The sequence below is a fragment of the Hetaerina americana genome, unplaced genomic scaffold, assembly GCF_022747635.1.
Source record: "Hetaerina americana unplaced genomic scaffold, ioHetAmer1.1.p SCAF_2, whole genome shotgun sequence".
NCBI lineage: Eukaryota > Metazoa > Arthropoda > Insecta > Odonata > Calopterygidae > Hetaerina > Hetaerina americana.
In genome coordinates this window covers 60,149,642-60,168,939 of record NW_027286763.1, presented here as the reverse complement: position 1 = coordinate 60,168,939, position 19,298 = coordinate 60,149,642, and the positions used below count along the sequence as shown (strand labels likewise).

General features: G+C 40.4%; 1 protein-coding gene across 7 annotated transcripts in view; it reads right to left on the bottom strand.

Annotated features, from left to right (window-relative positions):
* Nucleotides 1-19,298, bottom strand: part of LOC139687525 (uncharacterized) — a 585,660-nt gene that overhangs the window by 271,657 nt on the left and 294,705 nt on the right. For all 7 annotated transcript variants that reach the window (XR_011700643.1, XR_011700642.1, XM_071584720.1 and 4 more), the window contains one exon: nucleotides 9,371-9,634. The gene's annotated coding sequence lies outside the window, so the exon portion shown is untranslated. The remainder of the gene's footprint in view (nucleotides 1-9,370; nucleotides 9,635-19,298) is intronic.

Below are 19,298 nucleotides of genomic sequence, written 5' to 3'. Positions count from 1 at the left end.
GGACGATCGAGGGAGAGAGATAGGCCGAATCACTCGCCAGGCAACGGAAGCACGTGCACAATTGACTTCATATGCCCGAACTGGCAATGCAAAACTAGGTCTTTTTCCCTGGATGCCAAATGCAAGGCTACCGAAATTATTTTCACTTAACGTAAGAAATTGTCTGTTATTCTCACGAATTTTTTTCTCTATCAATATTATGTGTATAAATAAATAAATATATGTATATATATAATCATATAAACGATAAACACAGTAATCAACCCGAAGGTCGGTTTGGTAGGTGATGGTAGAGTTCACCCAGTACTAAGCCCGACAGCGTGTGAAATTCACACATCAGGGTAGGGGGGCCAGTTCCTTTCCCTGATATATATATATATATATATATATATATATATATATATATATATATATATATATATATATAATGGGCTGACACAATATAACACAAACAGAAAAGAATAGACACATTTAAAAGAACACTCACACGGTAAATTGCGTAAAAACGAGCTATATATATATATATATATATATATATATATATATATATATAGCTCTCTGGTAGCCCCCGGGGCTCAATGCGCCCCGTGGGATACTGAAAAGCTTTTGGCTTGTCCCAGGCCGAGTCATCATAGTTGACGCAACACCTGTGCCCGAGGTGGGACTCAATCACGCGACCGATTATATATACATATATTTATGTTATAATCGTATATATATATATATATATATGTATATATATATATATACACACATATACATTAATAAAAGTATGTAAATAAATAATTTAAAGCTCTGGCGAAGTATGATCCTAAAGCTCTTTTGAATGATTTCTTGTGGAGAAGATGTTGGTTGCATGGATGCGGATGAGAAAGATATGGAATTTTAGCGACGTCCTGATATTCAATTCTCCTGGCAAGACGATAAAGCTAGGCCCCTTAATAATGCATTGGTGTCATAATGCTTCTAATCAAACCATAATATTTTCATGGTAACGTTGCACATGCCTGGCTTTTAATTTAATGGTCATAGCCGTAGCATTTCTCTTAAGAGAGAAAAGTGTTTGAAGTAGCATATAAATATATTTGCTTTACTACCGTCTTTCCCTGCATTTTATTTATTTGAATTTGCATATAAAAATTGTCTAAGAAGCAGTATGTTGCATTTCACAGCGCGAAAATATAAAACAATACGACGTGTAAACGAAGAAACCGAAACGAATCGTGCTCTCGCACCAGCTGGCGTCAACTTGTATTCGCAATTTAAGGCAACCGGTTGAACTGTCCAGTGTCGTGACTGAGATATCGTAATTTGCAGACTCAAAATTCAACATGTGATTCGTGATTGTAGTTATGCACTGAAACAGGGCCATTTGTTAACCCATGGATAATTTAAAACCGGCATATTACATTTATATAATCATCCTACGAAACAAATAATAAAATGGTAGTTGGTTGGGTTAATGATAGGTTTTCCCATAATACTCTACTTCCTGACTCCTGGTGTTTAAATTGTAAATGTCAACAGTGATATTCTAGTTTTAAAAAAAAACACATTTTATTATAGTTTTTAATGGAGAATTCTTGAAAGAACTACATTAAAATAGACATTTTTACCAAATCAGTAAAGGCACTGGTAGAATAAAAGTACTTGATTTAAGAAATGTACTCTGAACTTTGGTCATTTAATGAATGCATTCAAATATTTGAATATAAAATTTGAATTAAAAATCGAATGGTGAAGTCTTAGTGACAAGTAATAGTGGATGATTCAGAAATATTTACCACAGTACTGACATCAAGGTTAGCTTCCTGCCAATTGGTCATTAATGAAACTACAAAAACTTGACCAATGAAAAGTTCAATATTCAATTCGCATTACTGTATTATAAACGTAGGTACTTGGCTTTTCCACATAAAATAGTTGTATTAACTATTTACGGTAATAAAAAGAAAATATTTTATGTGGATAAGCTAAGTGTTATCTTTCATTATGAAAAATTCTCACCATGCCTGAAATTTATGCTATTTTTTAAAACTTACTTCAGGAAAATATGAGGCATCTTTTGATATCGTTGCGTCATTGTGAAATTCAAGGTGAAGAAAATCTGCTCAATTAAATAAAAAAACCACCATGATTATTTTACATGCAAACGAGTAATCAATCAATTGCTGAATCAATTACTGGTGCTTCATTATTTGTGAAATAGAATTTCTCTTTAAAATCTTCTAATATCAATTAATCAGAAAATTCAAATATATATTTTTCCATGAAGATACTGCTGGTCAATTTTCGTTTCCTGATATATCAGTTAGGCTTGTTTTCTTACGAAGACATGACAAGCCGACAATGGCTTCCGAAATACAAGTTTTACAGAAATATTCCTGGAAGTTAATCACAATGAATTTTATTTTCAATAAAACTGATATTAAAGAGTGCATTGGAAGTTTCTTAATTTTTTCAGAACTTTACGAAAATTCGTAATGAAAAAGTTACAACAAATATTATTCCAACATACTTCAGATGTTATTATGAGATTTATCCATCGTTTGATGATAGACAGTTGAGGAACCAGGGGCTAAAACCGCTACACTTCTAAGACCATCCAAGAAAAAAATCGCTATTCCCCTCAGTGATGCTACAGATGCTGAAGGATGCCACTCAAAAATTAAAAACTACTTTTGTATTGAGGCCCAGGGATCACACGGCTGTCCTTTGGTCAGCAAAGGAATCTATTAAGCTTCATTATTTCACTGGGGGATGGCTTATGACTCCGAAATCCTGTTAAGTACATGTACTTCTTCCATTCATATAGTTGTTTTTAACCGCCATATAAAAATAACCACTAAAAATATGACTTAATCTGGGCTTTACTATAAATATATATACATACATACACATTTATATTTACATACCAGAATGCATAAAATAAATAAGTTATTAGGAATTTTCAGTGGCGTACCTAGTGCAGCGGAATGGAAGGTCTCATATACATGTGGAAAAATTCATCTATGCGACGGTGTAACATGTTTATACATTAAACGAAAACAAAAGAAAGGGAGTCAATTTCTAATTATTTGGTGATCACTTCCACCTTTATCAGTATGAGGAGCGAAACAGTACTATTAAAAATAACTAAATCGGTAATATTTTGTCACACATATGTTTTATGGCTTGAGATTTGATATATTGGTTTTAAAATGATATCCATTCATTATTTGCTCGAATTAAGCATTTTTTTCCTTTTTATAAACAATTGCATGCATAAAGCGCTATCTATTGATTTTTTCTAAAGTTACTAAATTATTATTTTTATTCAGTAGTCGTTCGCCTTTCGGTGAATCGATTTCATAATGTCCATGAAAATCATTCGATTTTTATATGTGAAAAAGAATAATTAGCTTCTCCATTAATCTAGAGTAGTGCCTAATTTACGGAGTTGCAGTCATAAGTGAAGGAATGATCTGACAATGGTGTCGAGACTGCGACACAAATGTGCACGGTGAAGAGTGGAGTGACAGACGGATGAAATCGTTCCACAAGTGAATCAAGAAATGCGATCTGATCCATGATTGACGATTTGTGCTTTGACTGATATATGTACTCTTTTTGACCGCACCAGAATTTACACAATTGCTACGGAAAAGCTCAGGTATCATAAATGGTGTTCAAGATGACACCAGATATCCTTACCGACCAACAATAAGATCAAGGAATATTGAAACCTCATCGTCTTCAAACCGTTGTCCACCAATCCACTATTTCAAGCTCAATACGTTGAAAGAGTCGCTAGGTGAAAGTTAGAGACAGCAGGGTGGGGCCCAAGAACGCTGAGTAAACCAGCGTTTTCGGACCCCACCTTGTACGTAGTCCCGACTTTGTGCCTGGAGAATATTTTCTCTTCTTGTACTAAAAACAGTGGCTTGGTGGCCAACGGTTTGAAGACGACGAAGCTCTCAAGAGAGCCAGGAAATATTTAGGAAACAAAAACCGCCCATAAAAACATTTTCCAACAAACATTTCTTGTTATCACCAAATAGCCCTTACTTTTCGAATATGCCTCGTATTTATTGACTCAAATTTTTAAACATATTCTTTATTATTATTTCATTCTTCAATTCTTCAAAGATCATCGATACTTTTACTGTTCGGACGGAGCTAATAACGTTCCTATTCAAGTCCTGGTGAGTAGGGGCACAATCAATATATGTTAGGGATTACCTGTGTACTCTATGGCTCATCATTCATAAAGGTGTGCTCGTGTGAACGTGAGATTGACAGGCAGAGGAAAAGGAAGGGTTTAATCTTTTTCGAGGGAAGCTGAAGCTGAGGCCAAGGTTCGATCATTGCCTCTGAAAGGGTAGCGCCTTCGAGAACCCCTCATGGAAATCGATGAAAATAGCTAGCGGCTTCAGGAGAGGATTAGAGATTTCGGGGGTCCAGTGCACGTTTGGTGAGGAGAAAATGGGAGTGAGGAACCTACTGAGGGGAGGGATAAGGGTTGAAGAGGGGGAGAAAAACAGGGTGCAATTGAAAGGTGCTTGTGCTACTGCCATTCTGCTGCCAAATGCACGATCCGGGAGGGGAGGGTTGGGAGTATGAACTGGGTATGTAGGATGGGGGTGCACCCTCAGCCATGACGTGAATGGCACGTGAATTAATCGTGGTGTGCTCCACTGACGGCCCTCTCGCCCTCCCCTCCTCCGCAACTACCCCCCTCCCAAATTCGTCGCTCCCCCTCTTTCCCCATGCATGCTCCTCCGTAATGATCAGTGGATCGCCATCATCAGCCATGAGCAGAAGGAACCGCGGCGTCCAGCCCTTGCGCGCTACGCACGCACATATGCTATACCTATATGACTAACTACACAAACCTTAAACCCTCTTCGCCTCCCCATCCCCACACTCGCAAACTTCCAAATGTACAGGAGCGCAGCCTGGCCCTACTTATGGGCCCGCCTCGCCCCCGAGTCACCCGGTCGCTCGTCCCATTTCACACCCCGTCCCGGAAAACCACCCTCCGTTTGTCCCTATAATGGTGCTGACCCCTCTCACCCCCTCCATCTCCTCTCTGCCATCCTCCTTGCCCTCTCCCCACCCTCCACACCCCTCCTCGAGTGCCCAAAGTGTTAAAGACGGAGCCACATACACACACACAGTATTCAGGGGTCACAATGACGACTCTCCCGCGTGTGAATGCGTGATTCCTTTTCTGAGTCCCCAACCCCCTGCAAACCTTTCTCTCCCTCCGCCCGTCTCTCCCCTTCACCCGTGGAAAACCCTCGCGCCGGGTCATAATGCCGCATTAGATTATATTTTTCCTCGGTTCAATCTTTCATCTCATTCCGGCTCCTGTCTTCCTCCCGTTTTCCACGGCCCGAGCGCCAGCCATCATACTCGTTTCGCGCGCTTCTCCCTGCTCCCTTCCTCGACTTCCTCTTCCTTCCATCTTTTTCTTTTTTCCATGAATTTTCTCTCGCTCCCTCTCTCGATTCTCCCTCGCTCGCCTCTCCCGGCCTCGTCGTCCGCGGCCTCACGTCGCCGGCTGCACGGACGCCCCCTTCCGCTATCAAGTGCGTGATTTCCGAAAGGGTGGCATCGGCGGGGTGCTTGATGGGGCGAATGAAAGGTGAATTGTTCGAACTTCTGCGTGAACTAGAAGCGAGACGAACACAAGGAGTCCCACTGTCACCGCCGACTGGCCTCGTGCGTACCTCGTCGCCAAAGGCATCACATTTCCTCACATAATTTAAAACATTTTTACCGCCTGGACACATATATCAGGCACCACAGAGGGTATTTCACTTTTTAATTTCAAGCCAACGTGTGTATGAGGATTTTCGAATGTTATAATTACACTGTTACACTATTTTTGTCATCTTTTGAAAATACTTTAAACTTGTGGCTAAGCAAGGGCATCATGAATCTTATTACTCGCACAAACTATGTAATAATTTACAACTTTAGCCCTGAGAGGAATGTTAATGACCCAGTCTCTGGGATGCAATGGTCCTAGCAATGGCATTCACGATCAAAGTTTGGGGGCGAATCCGCGACTAGCAATGATGAACTTGGAATATTTTCAGTCGTATGAATATCAAAATACGTGGATTAATTCTGCTACCACTACTTTCAACATTCTCGGGCTTGAGTTTTTAAAGTATACACTTTGAACCACTCCTATCTCGCTCCATCCCACCCCGACGAACGCAGCACCCCTCCAACCTTCCACCCCGAATCCACACCACCCGACACCCGGTACCGCTTTGATGCATCATTTTTTTCCAATTAGGACACGTTTTTATGTTGCGCCGTCAGTTTTCACCCGTTGTGACATGATTTTCATCGACGGTCGACTGTCGGTCGGTAGCGAAATACGCTTCTTTCCCCCCCCTCCTGTCCGTCGATGGTGCTAACTCGTGATTTAATTAATGGCAAAGCGAAACACGAGCCTTCAAATAATATCCAAAGAGATAATGAAAAAATAACAGAAAAAAATTAATAGCAACACCCAGGACCGTCCCGAAAATTTCCATGAGTTTGACAAAAAATTAAGTCCCCGAGTCCCTGCTCTGGGGCACTCGAACCGTCAGCGCATGAGATGAGGCCAATTACAGATCGCTCGCTGCTCTCTTCTGGGAAATTCACTCATGCTTAAGCACATGATCCGCCGTTATTTTTTCCTCCGATGCTTCCTCATTTTAACGACCAGGTCACTTTTCATCTAACAAAGCCGTTGCGGTGAAAGGTGACAATTTCCGAACGTCAAGATAAATTAATTGGACGCCTAAGCCCTTCATTCCCCCCGACTTCTTTTTCGAAGTAAAATACCTCAAATTCAAAGTAATCACTTTTTAGCTCATACTGTTCCAATCACCCACATTATTGACATGATTTATATATTTGAAAAGTGCAAAAGGTAGATTCAGAAGTGAATGATGTTCTATCCGTACAGATACTATTGAAAATTCCATTTTTTATATTTGATTCGATGAATTATGAATAAAAGAAAATATAATTACAAATCCGTGTCCAGTATTAGGAGACTTTAGCACGGTCCAATCTGGAGGAGCATTGCCTCTTGGAAGACAGGACCCATCTGTTGACGTCGAAAAGTCTTTTCTAAACTTGTTGTTGTGTTGTAACTACAAAACACTACCATCTGTTTTAATGGAAATTCCGAAAAAACATCGTAAAATTTAACAGTTTTAGACATCGTCCTATAGGTTAGTGGAGATAATGTGGGAGTCACCACAGCTCCTTGACTAGATAATATACTGCCTAACAGTGATGGGCAGCATTCCCAGCCTCGTTCTCATTTCTTCAATAAAAGACGGTATTCCCAGAAAGTGATGTTTGCCCCCAAAAATTGTTTTTTTGGGATATAGCTATACTGCATGCATGTACTGTAAAAAACGTTAGAAGTTCTGTTTGCAATACAAGAATTGAGGTAATTACTATTCAGAATAATCAAATATGGCACAATTTTCCCATACTGACTAGAAAAACGGGGTTCTGCCAACACGCAGTAAGTCTATTCACTGCATATTAAACGTATATATGTACGCCATAGATACCCACGATAAATACTATAGCGGCTGTACAGATTTGATACAATGCATATACAATGGATATCCAATGTCCGGCCAATATCCAAGCAGTGATAGGATTGGCACGCCTGTTGTGGCGTGCTGTACGAGCTAGCCGGCTCATATGAATGAATCCCGCTAAAAAGACCAGTCGATAAGCACACAATATACGATTACTTGTACACATTTTGCACATAATTGTAAATACAGTGTGCATGTCCTTTGAAAGATTGCGTATTTGCATGTGGAAATGTATAATAATGAATAATATTTATCTTTAAGGTAATAACTTTAACTTTAATAACTTTAATAACTAAGTTCATTTGAGACGAATTAATTATATAACAGAAATGAAAACTTATCGAATAAAAGTAGAATAATTTCCATCTACCAATTCTTTGCCACAGTTGTGTGAATTTGCAATGACCAATCACTGGATATCTAATATTCGTACACAATACATATTCATAGAAATTATGGATACCCAGCCATGGATATTTAATTTACATGTATTAAAAATGCACTCAAGGGTTAGATATACGGTGTATATTGTGGAAGTTGATTTTATATCAACGGGATTACTCTGTGGGTAGGGCTCGTTGGCGTATTTTTTGAACACAGGAAGAATTCAGGAAACCATTGCTTATCGCAGGCAACAATTCCATTGCGACCAACTTGAACATTCGGTCTTACTGCCGTTAGTATTCCAAAACTTGATCCGTTCATGAAAATAGACCAGCAGTGAGATATTTTTCCCTACCACTTGTAAATGTTTTTTCTAATTAGGTTATTCAAATACTCCCACCCCTCTTCCCAAGTCACTACTTTCTATTTAGTTATCAATTACCCATTACGGGCATTTAATTTACTTACATCATCCCGAATTTTCCAATCAGGAATCTACAATTCCAGTTATGCTGTTTATATTTCTTATTTTAGACTACATATTATAAAAAAAAGCGGTGAAAAATGACCGAGGGGAAAGTGGATACGAAGGGGGTCATCTATTTAGTGTTTAAAACGTGCAATATACGACATAACGGCAAATATAAGTATATTGAAGTATTTGTACTGCACTAACATTAATGTTTGGAGTACTACAGTGTATCTAACCGTCGGGGTTTTCATTATTTTATAAAAAAAGAACGATTTCCTTAGGTAAGCGAGATATTCCAAAAGAGATTTGAACAATATGGGAAATATTATAGATAATCAAAATTCTCAACATACACAAACGTTTGGCGGGAAGGGCGGATCCCATTGCATCGTATATTTTGCAATAAGTATATATGTGTGATATCACAGCACAGGTTTTGCGTAACTTCGTTAAAATCATTCAACTTTAAAAGAGAAATCTCATTGAATAATAAATTTCCTTTTATAAAAAATAAAACGTCACATAATTGTAGTTAAATACAATTGCTCAGAATGTTCATAATAAAAAGTCCTGTAGCGCGACAAAAATGGATAGAAATATTATATAAATGTTTAGTTATTCCAATAAATGCTTTCAAATGGAATTTGGTACGGTCATAGGTATGCTACAGTCTGTAGATAGATCGCAAAACAGATGATGGTATCTACTTCATCGGAGTCTCGAGCTTCACCGTGGTAATAATGGGAATATTTTGAAACGAGTGATGGTCATTGCAGCTCATATCCATGTATATGATTACTTCATTTAAGTCAAAAAATAAGCATGATGATTTCACGTCTCAATTGCATTTAAGACAATTTAAAAGGAATGGTAACATAGAGCGATGAATGTGAATCTAGCTCACCTGTTAAGTGATCCATAGTCAGAACATCCACATAATACCGAAAAGACTCCGGCGTATGTTTCATATGTTTCAAAACTAGTGATGAGAACAAACGAGCGAACGAAGGCACCTCACTCATTCACCACCAAGTAATTGGCCGTTAAATTTCAACATCAAAAGTAAAACAAGCACATCCTTGGCTTCAATCTTGAGCCGATGACTGTGAATCCATGCCGAGTTAGCGTCCAGTCGGGCTTTCCTGGCAAGCACCATATTCAGAGTGCCCTGAAATAAATGCGGGTGAAAATTATTAGTGCCATTAAAAAATTGAATAATGAGCAAATTTAAAAATACCATCATGAAATAAAAATATTATATCGGCATTCCAAAAGTAACTCAGATTTTTATAACAAATTCTACCAAGTTAATTATACCTTTAGTTAAATTAGATAACAGAAAATTTGCTTTTATTTTTCTCTGCTGACTTCCGAGGAAATTATCATATCTACCCCAAACACATAAAAAGGATATGGTTACTAAATTCTAAACAGTGATAAAGGGAATCATTTTCTTAAGAACCATGCATACCTATTTGAATAATGCACACTGCACATATTTCAATGGATCATTGGAACAAAAAAGCCGATCTAGGATTGTAAAAGTGGATTTTCATAGTTCAGACATTTGCAATTAAGTACGCAGGAAAGCACCTACAAGAGGGCATGTAATTGATGAAATGCTCATTTATTATATCAATCAAAATCCGAAGCATTTTCATTCTTGTCTTCAGCAAACATATCTCATGGTAGTGGGATACGAATTTTGGTACTTAGGATGACGTGATTTCTTTCTCTCAAGATTTTTTGTAAATTTGAAAAAATGAAACATCAGCAAAACCAATATTATTTACGAGTAAGTAGTAGTAGAGCTTAGGGGAGACAATTTATGCATAGCAATATTTGACATACATAAGGTGTTTTCTATGCCAACTAATAATAATTTATACAAATGACCACCATTAATAGGTGATAATTGATTAGCTTAACGATGATTTAATTGTTATCACTCATTATTTCCAGCATTCTAATCAATGGCAGTAAGGGCAATCATTTCAAATTTTTAATACTTTACATAGGCATAGAAGCTCGTGGGTTTCAATTTCACATTTTTTTTCTACATGACACCTTTCTTTGGTACCGATGATAAACCTACAGCACGAGCCGGACGGGGGAGATTCGATAGGCAGAGAGGGCCAACCCGCTTGCCTCCCTGCTACCCTTGAATAGTAAATACAGAAAACCCCAAACAGGTTGATTTCTAGCCAAAGCCAAAAGGACAATGAAAACCCCCCCTCAGTTACGAAACAACGCTAGATTTCATTATTTGGAAGAAAAAGGGTCAAAATCGAGGTGACGAAATCCAGGGGTGGGACGCGGTGTCGATCCGGGGACGTCCTCGGAGGAGTGGAAGGGCTCATCGAAGTGCGGGCCACTCAAGAATTCCCCCCTGCCCGAGGTCCCGGGGGCCCACTCTCTCCCCCCTGGTCCCCTCGATATCCTCCCTCTGATTCCTTCGGCATTATCCTCTTACGCCGCCGTCCCTCCTTTCTCCCGCCCCTCCCACCTCCTCCCCGTCCTTTATTCCCTCCATTACTCACCCTTTCTTCCTCACTTTCTCCTTCTCCCCCTCTCCCCCTGCACCCGACTCAACTGACCGCCGAGCAGGCCCGCATTATGTCTCTCCCACCGCTTTGCATCACAACGAGGGAATGGGACGGGGTCCAACCTCCCCCCATTCTCAACCACCTCAACCTCTCTCCCTCAACCCCTTCCCGCGACCCTCGAAAATCTACAACGCCCCCTCCCACCACCACCCCTATGAAAAAAATCTGTACAATCCCAGATCCTCTCTGGAGAGGAGAGGAGAGAGAGATGGAGAGAGAGAGGGAGAGAGAGGTAGGAAAAAGCCACCTTCTTCAAACCCCACCTCCGTCCCTCCCGACGGGAAGAACCATCGCCATCCACCCCTCTCTCTCACACCCCAAGGACTCCCCCTCGGACCCCCTCCCCGTCCCCCTTGCCTCGACGCTCCCGAACGAGAGTGACCACCGCCCCTTCCTGTTCCAGAGGAGGGGTGCGAAAGATGGTTGAAGGGGATGGGGAGGCTCTGGGGGATGAGGGCGCGGGAGGAGGGAGTGGTGGATTGGAGTGAGGCGGACGGCGGGCGATTCTGCTGCGCGAGGAGGGCGTGTAAGGGTGTGCGGCGGGACGTGTACCGGGCCGGACGGAGGCGGCGGGCACCGCGAATGCTCTTCCTCTCGCCCTCCTTCCCCCCCTCTTTTCCACTTCAGAGCAGCGGTGCCGGCCGAGGGAGGTCTGGCCGGGGGAGGGGGGCAAGTATGAGAGGAGATGGGGGGGCGGTTAGAAGGGACACACATTCGAGGGTGGGGAGAAGAAGAGAAGCCGTGGGGGCGTGGAGGAGGGGGGTCGAAAAAGGCTACGGGGAAGAGAGAGGTAGAGGAAGAGAGAGGACGGAGGCATGAAGAGGAAGGGAGAGAGAGAGTGAGAGGTGGAGGAATGCAATGGAGAAAAAAAGGGAAGCACCGTAGCGGAGAGGTGAGAACTGGGAGAAAGCCGGAGTGTTTACAATGTGGAGAGACTGGGCGTCGGAGATGAGGACGAGGTACAAGGCAGTTTTTTTCAGAGGGATGTTCGTGCTATATCGAGGGATGGGATGGAATAGTGTGGAGGGGAGGAGGGCAACGGTGATGTTGGCGTCCAGAGGGTTGGGGAAGGGAGGAGATTTAAAAAAAAGTTGTGTAGAGGGAATGCGACGGTGGGAGGACAATTGAAGAAATCATTTTTAGATTTAGATTTAACCTTTATCCTTCGCGGAGCTCTGAACCGGGTGAAAGTCGAGCCGACCGATGAGAAAATGGAAAAACCACAGGGGAGGGAAGAGGCAGGGGAAAAAAATGTGTACCGTAAACAGACAACCCGAGGGATAGGAAAAAAATATGACCTTAGCTACGGGTAAACTTGCATGCATCTCCGGAAACTAGTAGGTCTCTGCGTCATCTCTGAGTCCGCTGGCAACAGGTATCTCAGATGATGAATTTTGCTTCAACCTCGGAATTTATAATCAGTTAGAATATGGTACCTCCAACGTATTTACTAGTATGTATTTCAGAGTTTATGGTTTATTCTCTATATCTAGAATTTATATACACCCACACACACACACACATATATATATATATATATATGCATATATGTGTGAGTATACATATGCGTGTGTATATATATATATATAAATGGAATGGTATAATGGATTATGCAATTTGTAGTTATAATTAAAACAATTTTAGAAATATATTTTTTTATGCTCTCGAACATTCTATCTCTAGATTAATAATTACCAGTTTTCATCCATGATCTATATTTGACGATATTTACTTAGACATGAGAAAATATTTCTAATGATCGATGCATTAAACCCTTATTAAGAGAGACAAAAATGAATCCATTTCAATAATTTGATTAAATGTGCTTACCTATTTGAATAATTTTATTCGCATAATTACTATTCTCAAAAACAATGGTTTATAAAAGTTATGTTTGCTGAATTTAAAGCCATGTAAGCTCTAGTTATTTAGTTGGTACGGACCATTATTATATAAATGCCATTGAAGTATTGTATCAGCTTCCTTCTGAATAATAATTTTAACTGCAAATGAATCATTGATCCTAAAACACGGTTTTCTCCAGTAAGAAGTGAAAGTGAAAAATGCTCTGCAATATATTGATGATATGTTCAATCGAATGTAATAAACAACTGCGCCACAAAAATACAGCTCCAGCACGAGGATGGATATCAAATACTTTGCTCTTCTAATTGTCGACAGGCGAGTTGACTAACGAGAAAGCAAGTGAGAAAGTAATATTATCTTCTATCTCCTCAGTAATTTTTTTTATAAATGGCAACATTTGTAACCATCATCTCCCGGTGACGGGATTATTAAATTACTACCAAGTATCTCCCTCGGCACATGATCAGATTTTGGTAGCAAAGAGTTAAATATGTATATGCACAAGAATTAAAATTTAATTTGTCACGGAGTCTTAACTCGATTATGTATTTTTCAGACAACTTTTTAACGAAACCCGTCTATTCATTTGTGAAAATCGTAGCGTAAGACTGTGCGAGTTAAAAGCTAAGAATGTAAGAAATATGGTTAGGTAGCAAAGCGAGGCAAAATAAGAGAACACGATAAGATTCCAATTTCATTAAAGTATTTCTATCATATTTTGAGATATGCAACCGTTCATCAGATTCCAGAAAGATTTATTTCATCTCTGCGAAATGGACTACTTCTTGGGAATGAGCTTTTTCAAATATTTTCATCGAATTTACCATACAACCAGCTTAAAAGCTAATTTAAATTTAAACTGTTTTTTTTAATTAATTTTATCAGGCTTAAAATTTTAACGTTACCGAGTTAAAAATAAATAGTATTTAATTTACTGAGCTAAATTTTATAGTTATCTCCCACATCTCTTCATACAATGTTAAAAGTACTTCGTCTTATTTATGTCATTTAGGGCACATTACTGAGTACAGGACGGCTGTTCATTGCAGAGGTAATGGGAAAGAATATAGCAAAAGATGAAATCACTGAAGTGGTCTCAGGGTGGGAGAGGGGGTGAGAGAACGAGAGAGAGAGAGAGACAGAGGGAGAGGGAGAGATGAAAATTTATGGCGCGGACCGGCGAACAAGGGTCAAATTCTGGAAGAATGGAGGGACGACCACTCGGGACAGACCTTGAGTCTACTGTGACACTGGGCGAGAACACAAGAACAAACACCGAACCCGGGCGCTCACAAATGCAGGGATTATGCGTAATTTTCATTCTTAAAGAAGCCTCCACGGGATTGGCTCTTGCAACATGAAAAATATCCGAGAAAGATGAGGTGTGCCGATTGAGCGAAGGTCGGTATTCCCTCTGGAATAACTCCAAAAGCAAAAATGGTGTCATCGGGGATCGAAAATAAACTCTTAGAAATCAGGAAGCATCAATAGGAGTGAGGGTTAGTGTTGCGGATGTAATTGAGGCAAGGGAAGGAAAAAAAATGAAGGGAGAATACAGAACACGCACGACCATCGAACGGCCTTGAGCAGGCACGGGATAGAGAAAGCTAGGGAGAGAAAGATGATGAGCAAAAAAAAGCAGATGGTATGATTAATGCCTTTTAATGTCAAGGTTAACACTTCTGGGTCCGCAATATGAAAACACAATGAGACTTCTTCGCTTGCCGAGGGAATGAGTGGTGAGGAGAGAAGAAATGGGAGGCTGAACTGAGCTGGTTGCAGTGGGTAGGCCGTATATGGAGACCGGACGAGGAAATGACAAAAATAAAAACCCACCGTCCGATCATTGGGAAAGAGAAATGGGAGAAAAGGACATCGAGGGGAGAGGAGAGGGGAAGAGGGCTTGGGAATATGAGGGGGGTATGAAGGTTATGAAGAAAAAAGCGGGAGGGAGAGAGGGGTTGGTTCAGTCGTGGGAGAAAGGTATATATCGTGGTGAATGCCGGGACTCAGGGGAGCGGAACGGCAGAGTTTTAGAAGCATTTCAGCAGTTGAGTTGTCTCTCCACCCCACCCTCCAACCCCGTCCCCACACACTGCCGGTCTCAAAGATGATAAGTTGCTAGCGGTACGAGTTGCAGCGTAGGGAACGTTCTCTCCCCGCCCTGGTCCCCCCTCCGGACACCCATCATCTCTCGCCCGGCACCCCACACCCTACCCCACCGGCTGGACCACGTTTCCTCCTCCCACCGCCGGACGCGCAGCCTCCCCTCTCATCCCGCAGCATCACCCCCCACCCCTCTCCAAGTCTCATCCATCCCCGCTGCCAAAGAAAAAATTAAAATAAATAACCGTTATATTCGCTGCCTCTTCTTTCTTTCACTCTCTCTCTCTCTCTCTCTCTCCTCTCTCACCCTGCGCCTTGGCCCCCGCGGAACTGACGCCTTCAAACCCCTCCTTCCCCCTCATCTAACCCCTCCCGTGTGTGTGTGAAAAAAAATACATAACTCCTCTTCCGAAGCGTGAGACTAGACCACAGGCACTCGAAGTAAAGGCCTCCAGCTTCAAAATCTACTCTCTCCTCCTCCCCCCTCTTTCATTCTCTTTCACCCTCTCCAACCCCTCCCGCCTCTGCATCACACGTCATTGTTGACCATAACCAATATTATTCTTGCGCTTTACGTGTCTGGCTGGGTGAAGGAATGGACCAGGGGAGAGAGGCTGAGGGAGCAACGGAGAAAAAAAATAGCCGCGGAGTCGAACGGATGGGAAGGGAGCGGGTAGGGTAAAAAAACACGGCGGTCGAAAAACAACTGAATTAGGGTTCGTGCATAAAAACGACAGTGGGACGTTGGGGAGGATGGGTGGGGTGGGGAAACGAGAATTCCGAAGGGCACAGTCGAGGGAGGCATGCGTCGTGTCCCTCGCAACAACGCTCCAAGTGTTCGCGGGTACCCTCTGGGACGGCCTGAGGTACCATCGAAGTATATTAAATGCCATAAACTTTAATAGTTTCGAAAATGATATCTCTCTGGTGTTGCCCTGATTCCATGATAGTGACACAGAGGGAATGTCCGCCATGTAACATTTCCGTATACCAACGGAATTAAATTTCGTGCGAAATTCATGCCGTAACTTGGTGAGAAATCGTTTTTTTTGCGTTTAAAGAGCTCATGATTATTTCCACGAACCTTCTCAAAATGAGCTTTGAACGGAAAATTAGTAACCACATGTATATGTGAGGAATAAAATAAGTTATTGAGTACGCATAAGGAGATCATGTAAACCAAACTTACAAATGAATGTTTCTTATCTTAGGTAAATAATAGAGCCGGGGGTTGAAAAATGGCCGGAGTAAATTACAAGATGCTGTTGAAACATTGATAATATGAGGAGTGTCGCTCACAGGGAATTACAGCACACCATATAGTTCTACATTGAAAAAATAATTTGGAGAGAAATTAAATGATACTTTCGAGAAATGAAAAGACTTTTCCTGACAGTAGTTAGAACAGGTAGGTAATAGCATGTCAAACTGCAATTTATGACAAAAATGTCGTTTCCACATGGAATGTCATAGATTGATACAGATGGGTTATCATTCCAAAATTAAACAGGATAAATGGTCAGAGTATTGATATAGAGTAAATGACTAATGCGATATATAGTAAATAACGGATTATGAGATACTGTGCGCGTAGAGTGAAATTTCATTATGTAGTCTCAGCATTTGAAGATTTTTTACTGCTCACAACGATACATTTCATTTTCTCATAATTTTATCTTGCATTCAAATTTGGCTCATTATTAACATTTTTATTCCATTAACGAGATTAGGAAATCAAATCTCAATAGACGGTGAACCACGTCATTCATAATTCCTTCATCACTGAGTGACAAAAAAACTGCTCATTGAATTCCTAAATAATCGTATTAATGCCCTATAATAGTGCAGTGTTTCCATTGAAAGTTAGAGAATGGTGAGAAATTCCAAGAGACTGCGGGAGATTCCGCAACAGTAACTTTAACGGAGTCATTCGCTAATATGCATTTCAATGCAACAATTTCAGAGTTAAAAAAACCCGGTCATACCAGTCAAGGCGATTGATTTTTACACTCTGAAATTGCTGCTTAGAGAATGGTGCATAATAGCCAAAATATTAAATACTAAACACCAGTCTTTGGTAAAATATTTTTTTATAAATTGCTGTTACGCTACTCTTGAATTTTTAAGAATTTTGGAGTTAAATTGAATAAAGTCAACTCGCTGAAAATTGTATTTACGTTTTCCAATCATGAAAATCCTATGGAATTCCACAATTTATTCCGTGACCAGTGGTCAATACCATATTTTTCAAGTAATTTTCTCCTCTCACAACTGGTGTATCAATGGTAAAAGAAATAAAACTATCACGCATAAAAATATGCTAAATAAATATCGTTTTCCAAATCAGTTCCCAAAATAATGCTCAGGAAAGAATTTACAAGATAATAAAAAAGTAAGCCTGAAGGAAAGAAACTTGGAACTTCATTAGTATCAAAAGATTTTACATCCAAATGGAACGTAAATGAAGGAACGTTTTTCTTAATCGGTCTTCATTACTTTGATAATTAGCTTTCATAATTGCCCAATGCAATAATGACTGAACCAAGTGTCATGATATTTTATAACCATGGCTTTCATAAGGGGCATGTACATGTAAATTGATGAAGAAGCGCGAACCCATTGTCGATTATATTAAAGAGGCAAAAAAATTATAAGCTATGCTGGCCAAGTTGTACACATGCATACTACCTTGATCAAATATTTCCCGGAATTTATTCAGAAAATTAAAAATACAAGTTTATTCATCTAAATCTATATTGTCCCCTTCAAAGTAATCCCCATCGACTGCAACACACTTATGCCAGCGCTTGATCCAATCCTCGAAACATTTTTTATATTCGGTTTTCGGTATGTCCATCAGTGCTTCCTGCGATTTTTCCGTTACTTCCTCTCGGCTGCTAAAACGCGTTCCCCGTAATGGTTTTTTAACTCGATTGAACAGAAAGAAGTCACAGGGAGCCAAATCAGGTGAATTCGGTGGCTGTTGGATGGTATTTGTTGCATTTTTCGTCAAAAAATTACGAATAATGATAGCACTGTGCGACGGTGCGTTATCATGGTGCAAAATCCACGAGTTTTCTGCCCACATTTCTGGTCTCTTTCGGCGAATTGCTTCACGCAAACGTCTCATAACGCCCAAATAATACTCTTTGTTTACTGTCTGGCCTTCTGGCAAAAATTCATGATGCACTACACCGTTGTAATCCATGAAAACCGTCAGCATTGCCTTCTTTTTTGACTGAAAACGACGTGGTTTTTTTGGTCTCGGCTCATTTGGTGAACGCCATTCACTTGCCTGATGTCTGGATTGCGTGTCGTACTCATAAACCCACGTCTCGTCTCCAGTAATGATCCTTTTGATGAATGTGGGATCGGATTCAGCCTCGCAAATCATGTCTTTTGCGACGTCAACACGGTCTCTTTTTTGCATGAAATTGAGGTCTTTCGGCATGCTACACGACGGAAACCCAAATCATTAACCACAATGTCTTGGGCGGATCCATAGGCAATGTTCAAGTCCTCCGCTATTTCTCTGATGGTTAATTTGCGGTTATTGACCAACATTTCTTTTACTTTATCAATTTTTTCACCGACTTTCGATGTCGATGGTCTGCCACTGCGTTCATCATCTTCGATTGACTCACGACCACTTCTGAACCGCTCGTGCCACTGGTAAACGACCGTTTTTTTTAGAGAATCGTTGCCGAAACACTTTTCCAACATTTCCAACGTCCGTGCGCCACTAAATCCGTTTTTTACGCAAAATTTAATACAAGTTCGTTGTTGCAAATTTAAATCCATTTCTGAAATTGTAAAAAATCGCCAACACACACAGAGATAGATGTACTCTTGGCTACGTAACTTTTGCAAATGTCAAGTTATGACACTAAGATTTAAAGGGAATATCAACAACAGATGTACCAATTTAACAAAAAAAACAGAACTCAAATCGGAACGATGGGAGCGCCACACGGTGGTTATTCCGGGAACTTTTTGATCAAGGTAGTATGTGAAGTTTAATAATCGTCCAATGACTAATTTCGATGGTTATAGAGCCTGGCAAGGTCATTGCGGCGATGATTATGGCCACTTATCTGCATAATTCATCTCCAATTGCTAACTATTTTAAAATTTTATATGCTTCCTTAATATATATTAAAGAGACCAAGTAATACTTCTTAAGTTAAAAAAAACACTGGAAGGAAGAAAATAGTGATGAAAAACCATTGTATTATATTTTTCATCAACGTGTAT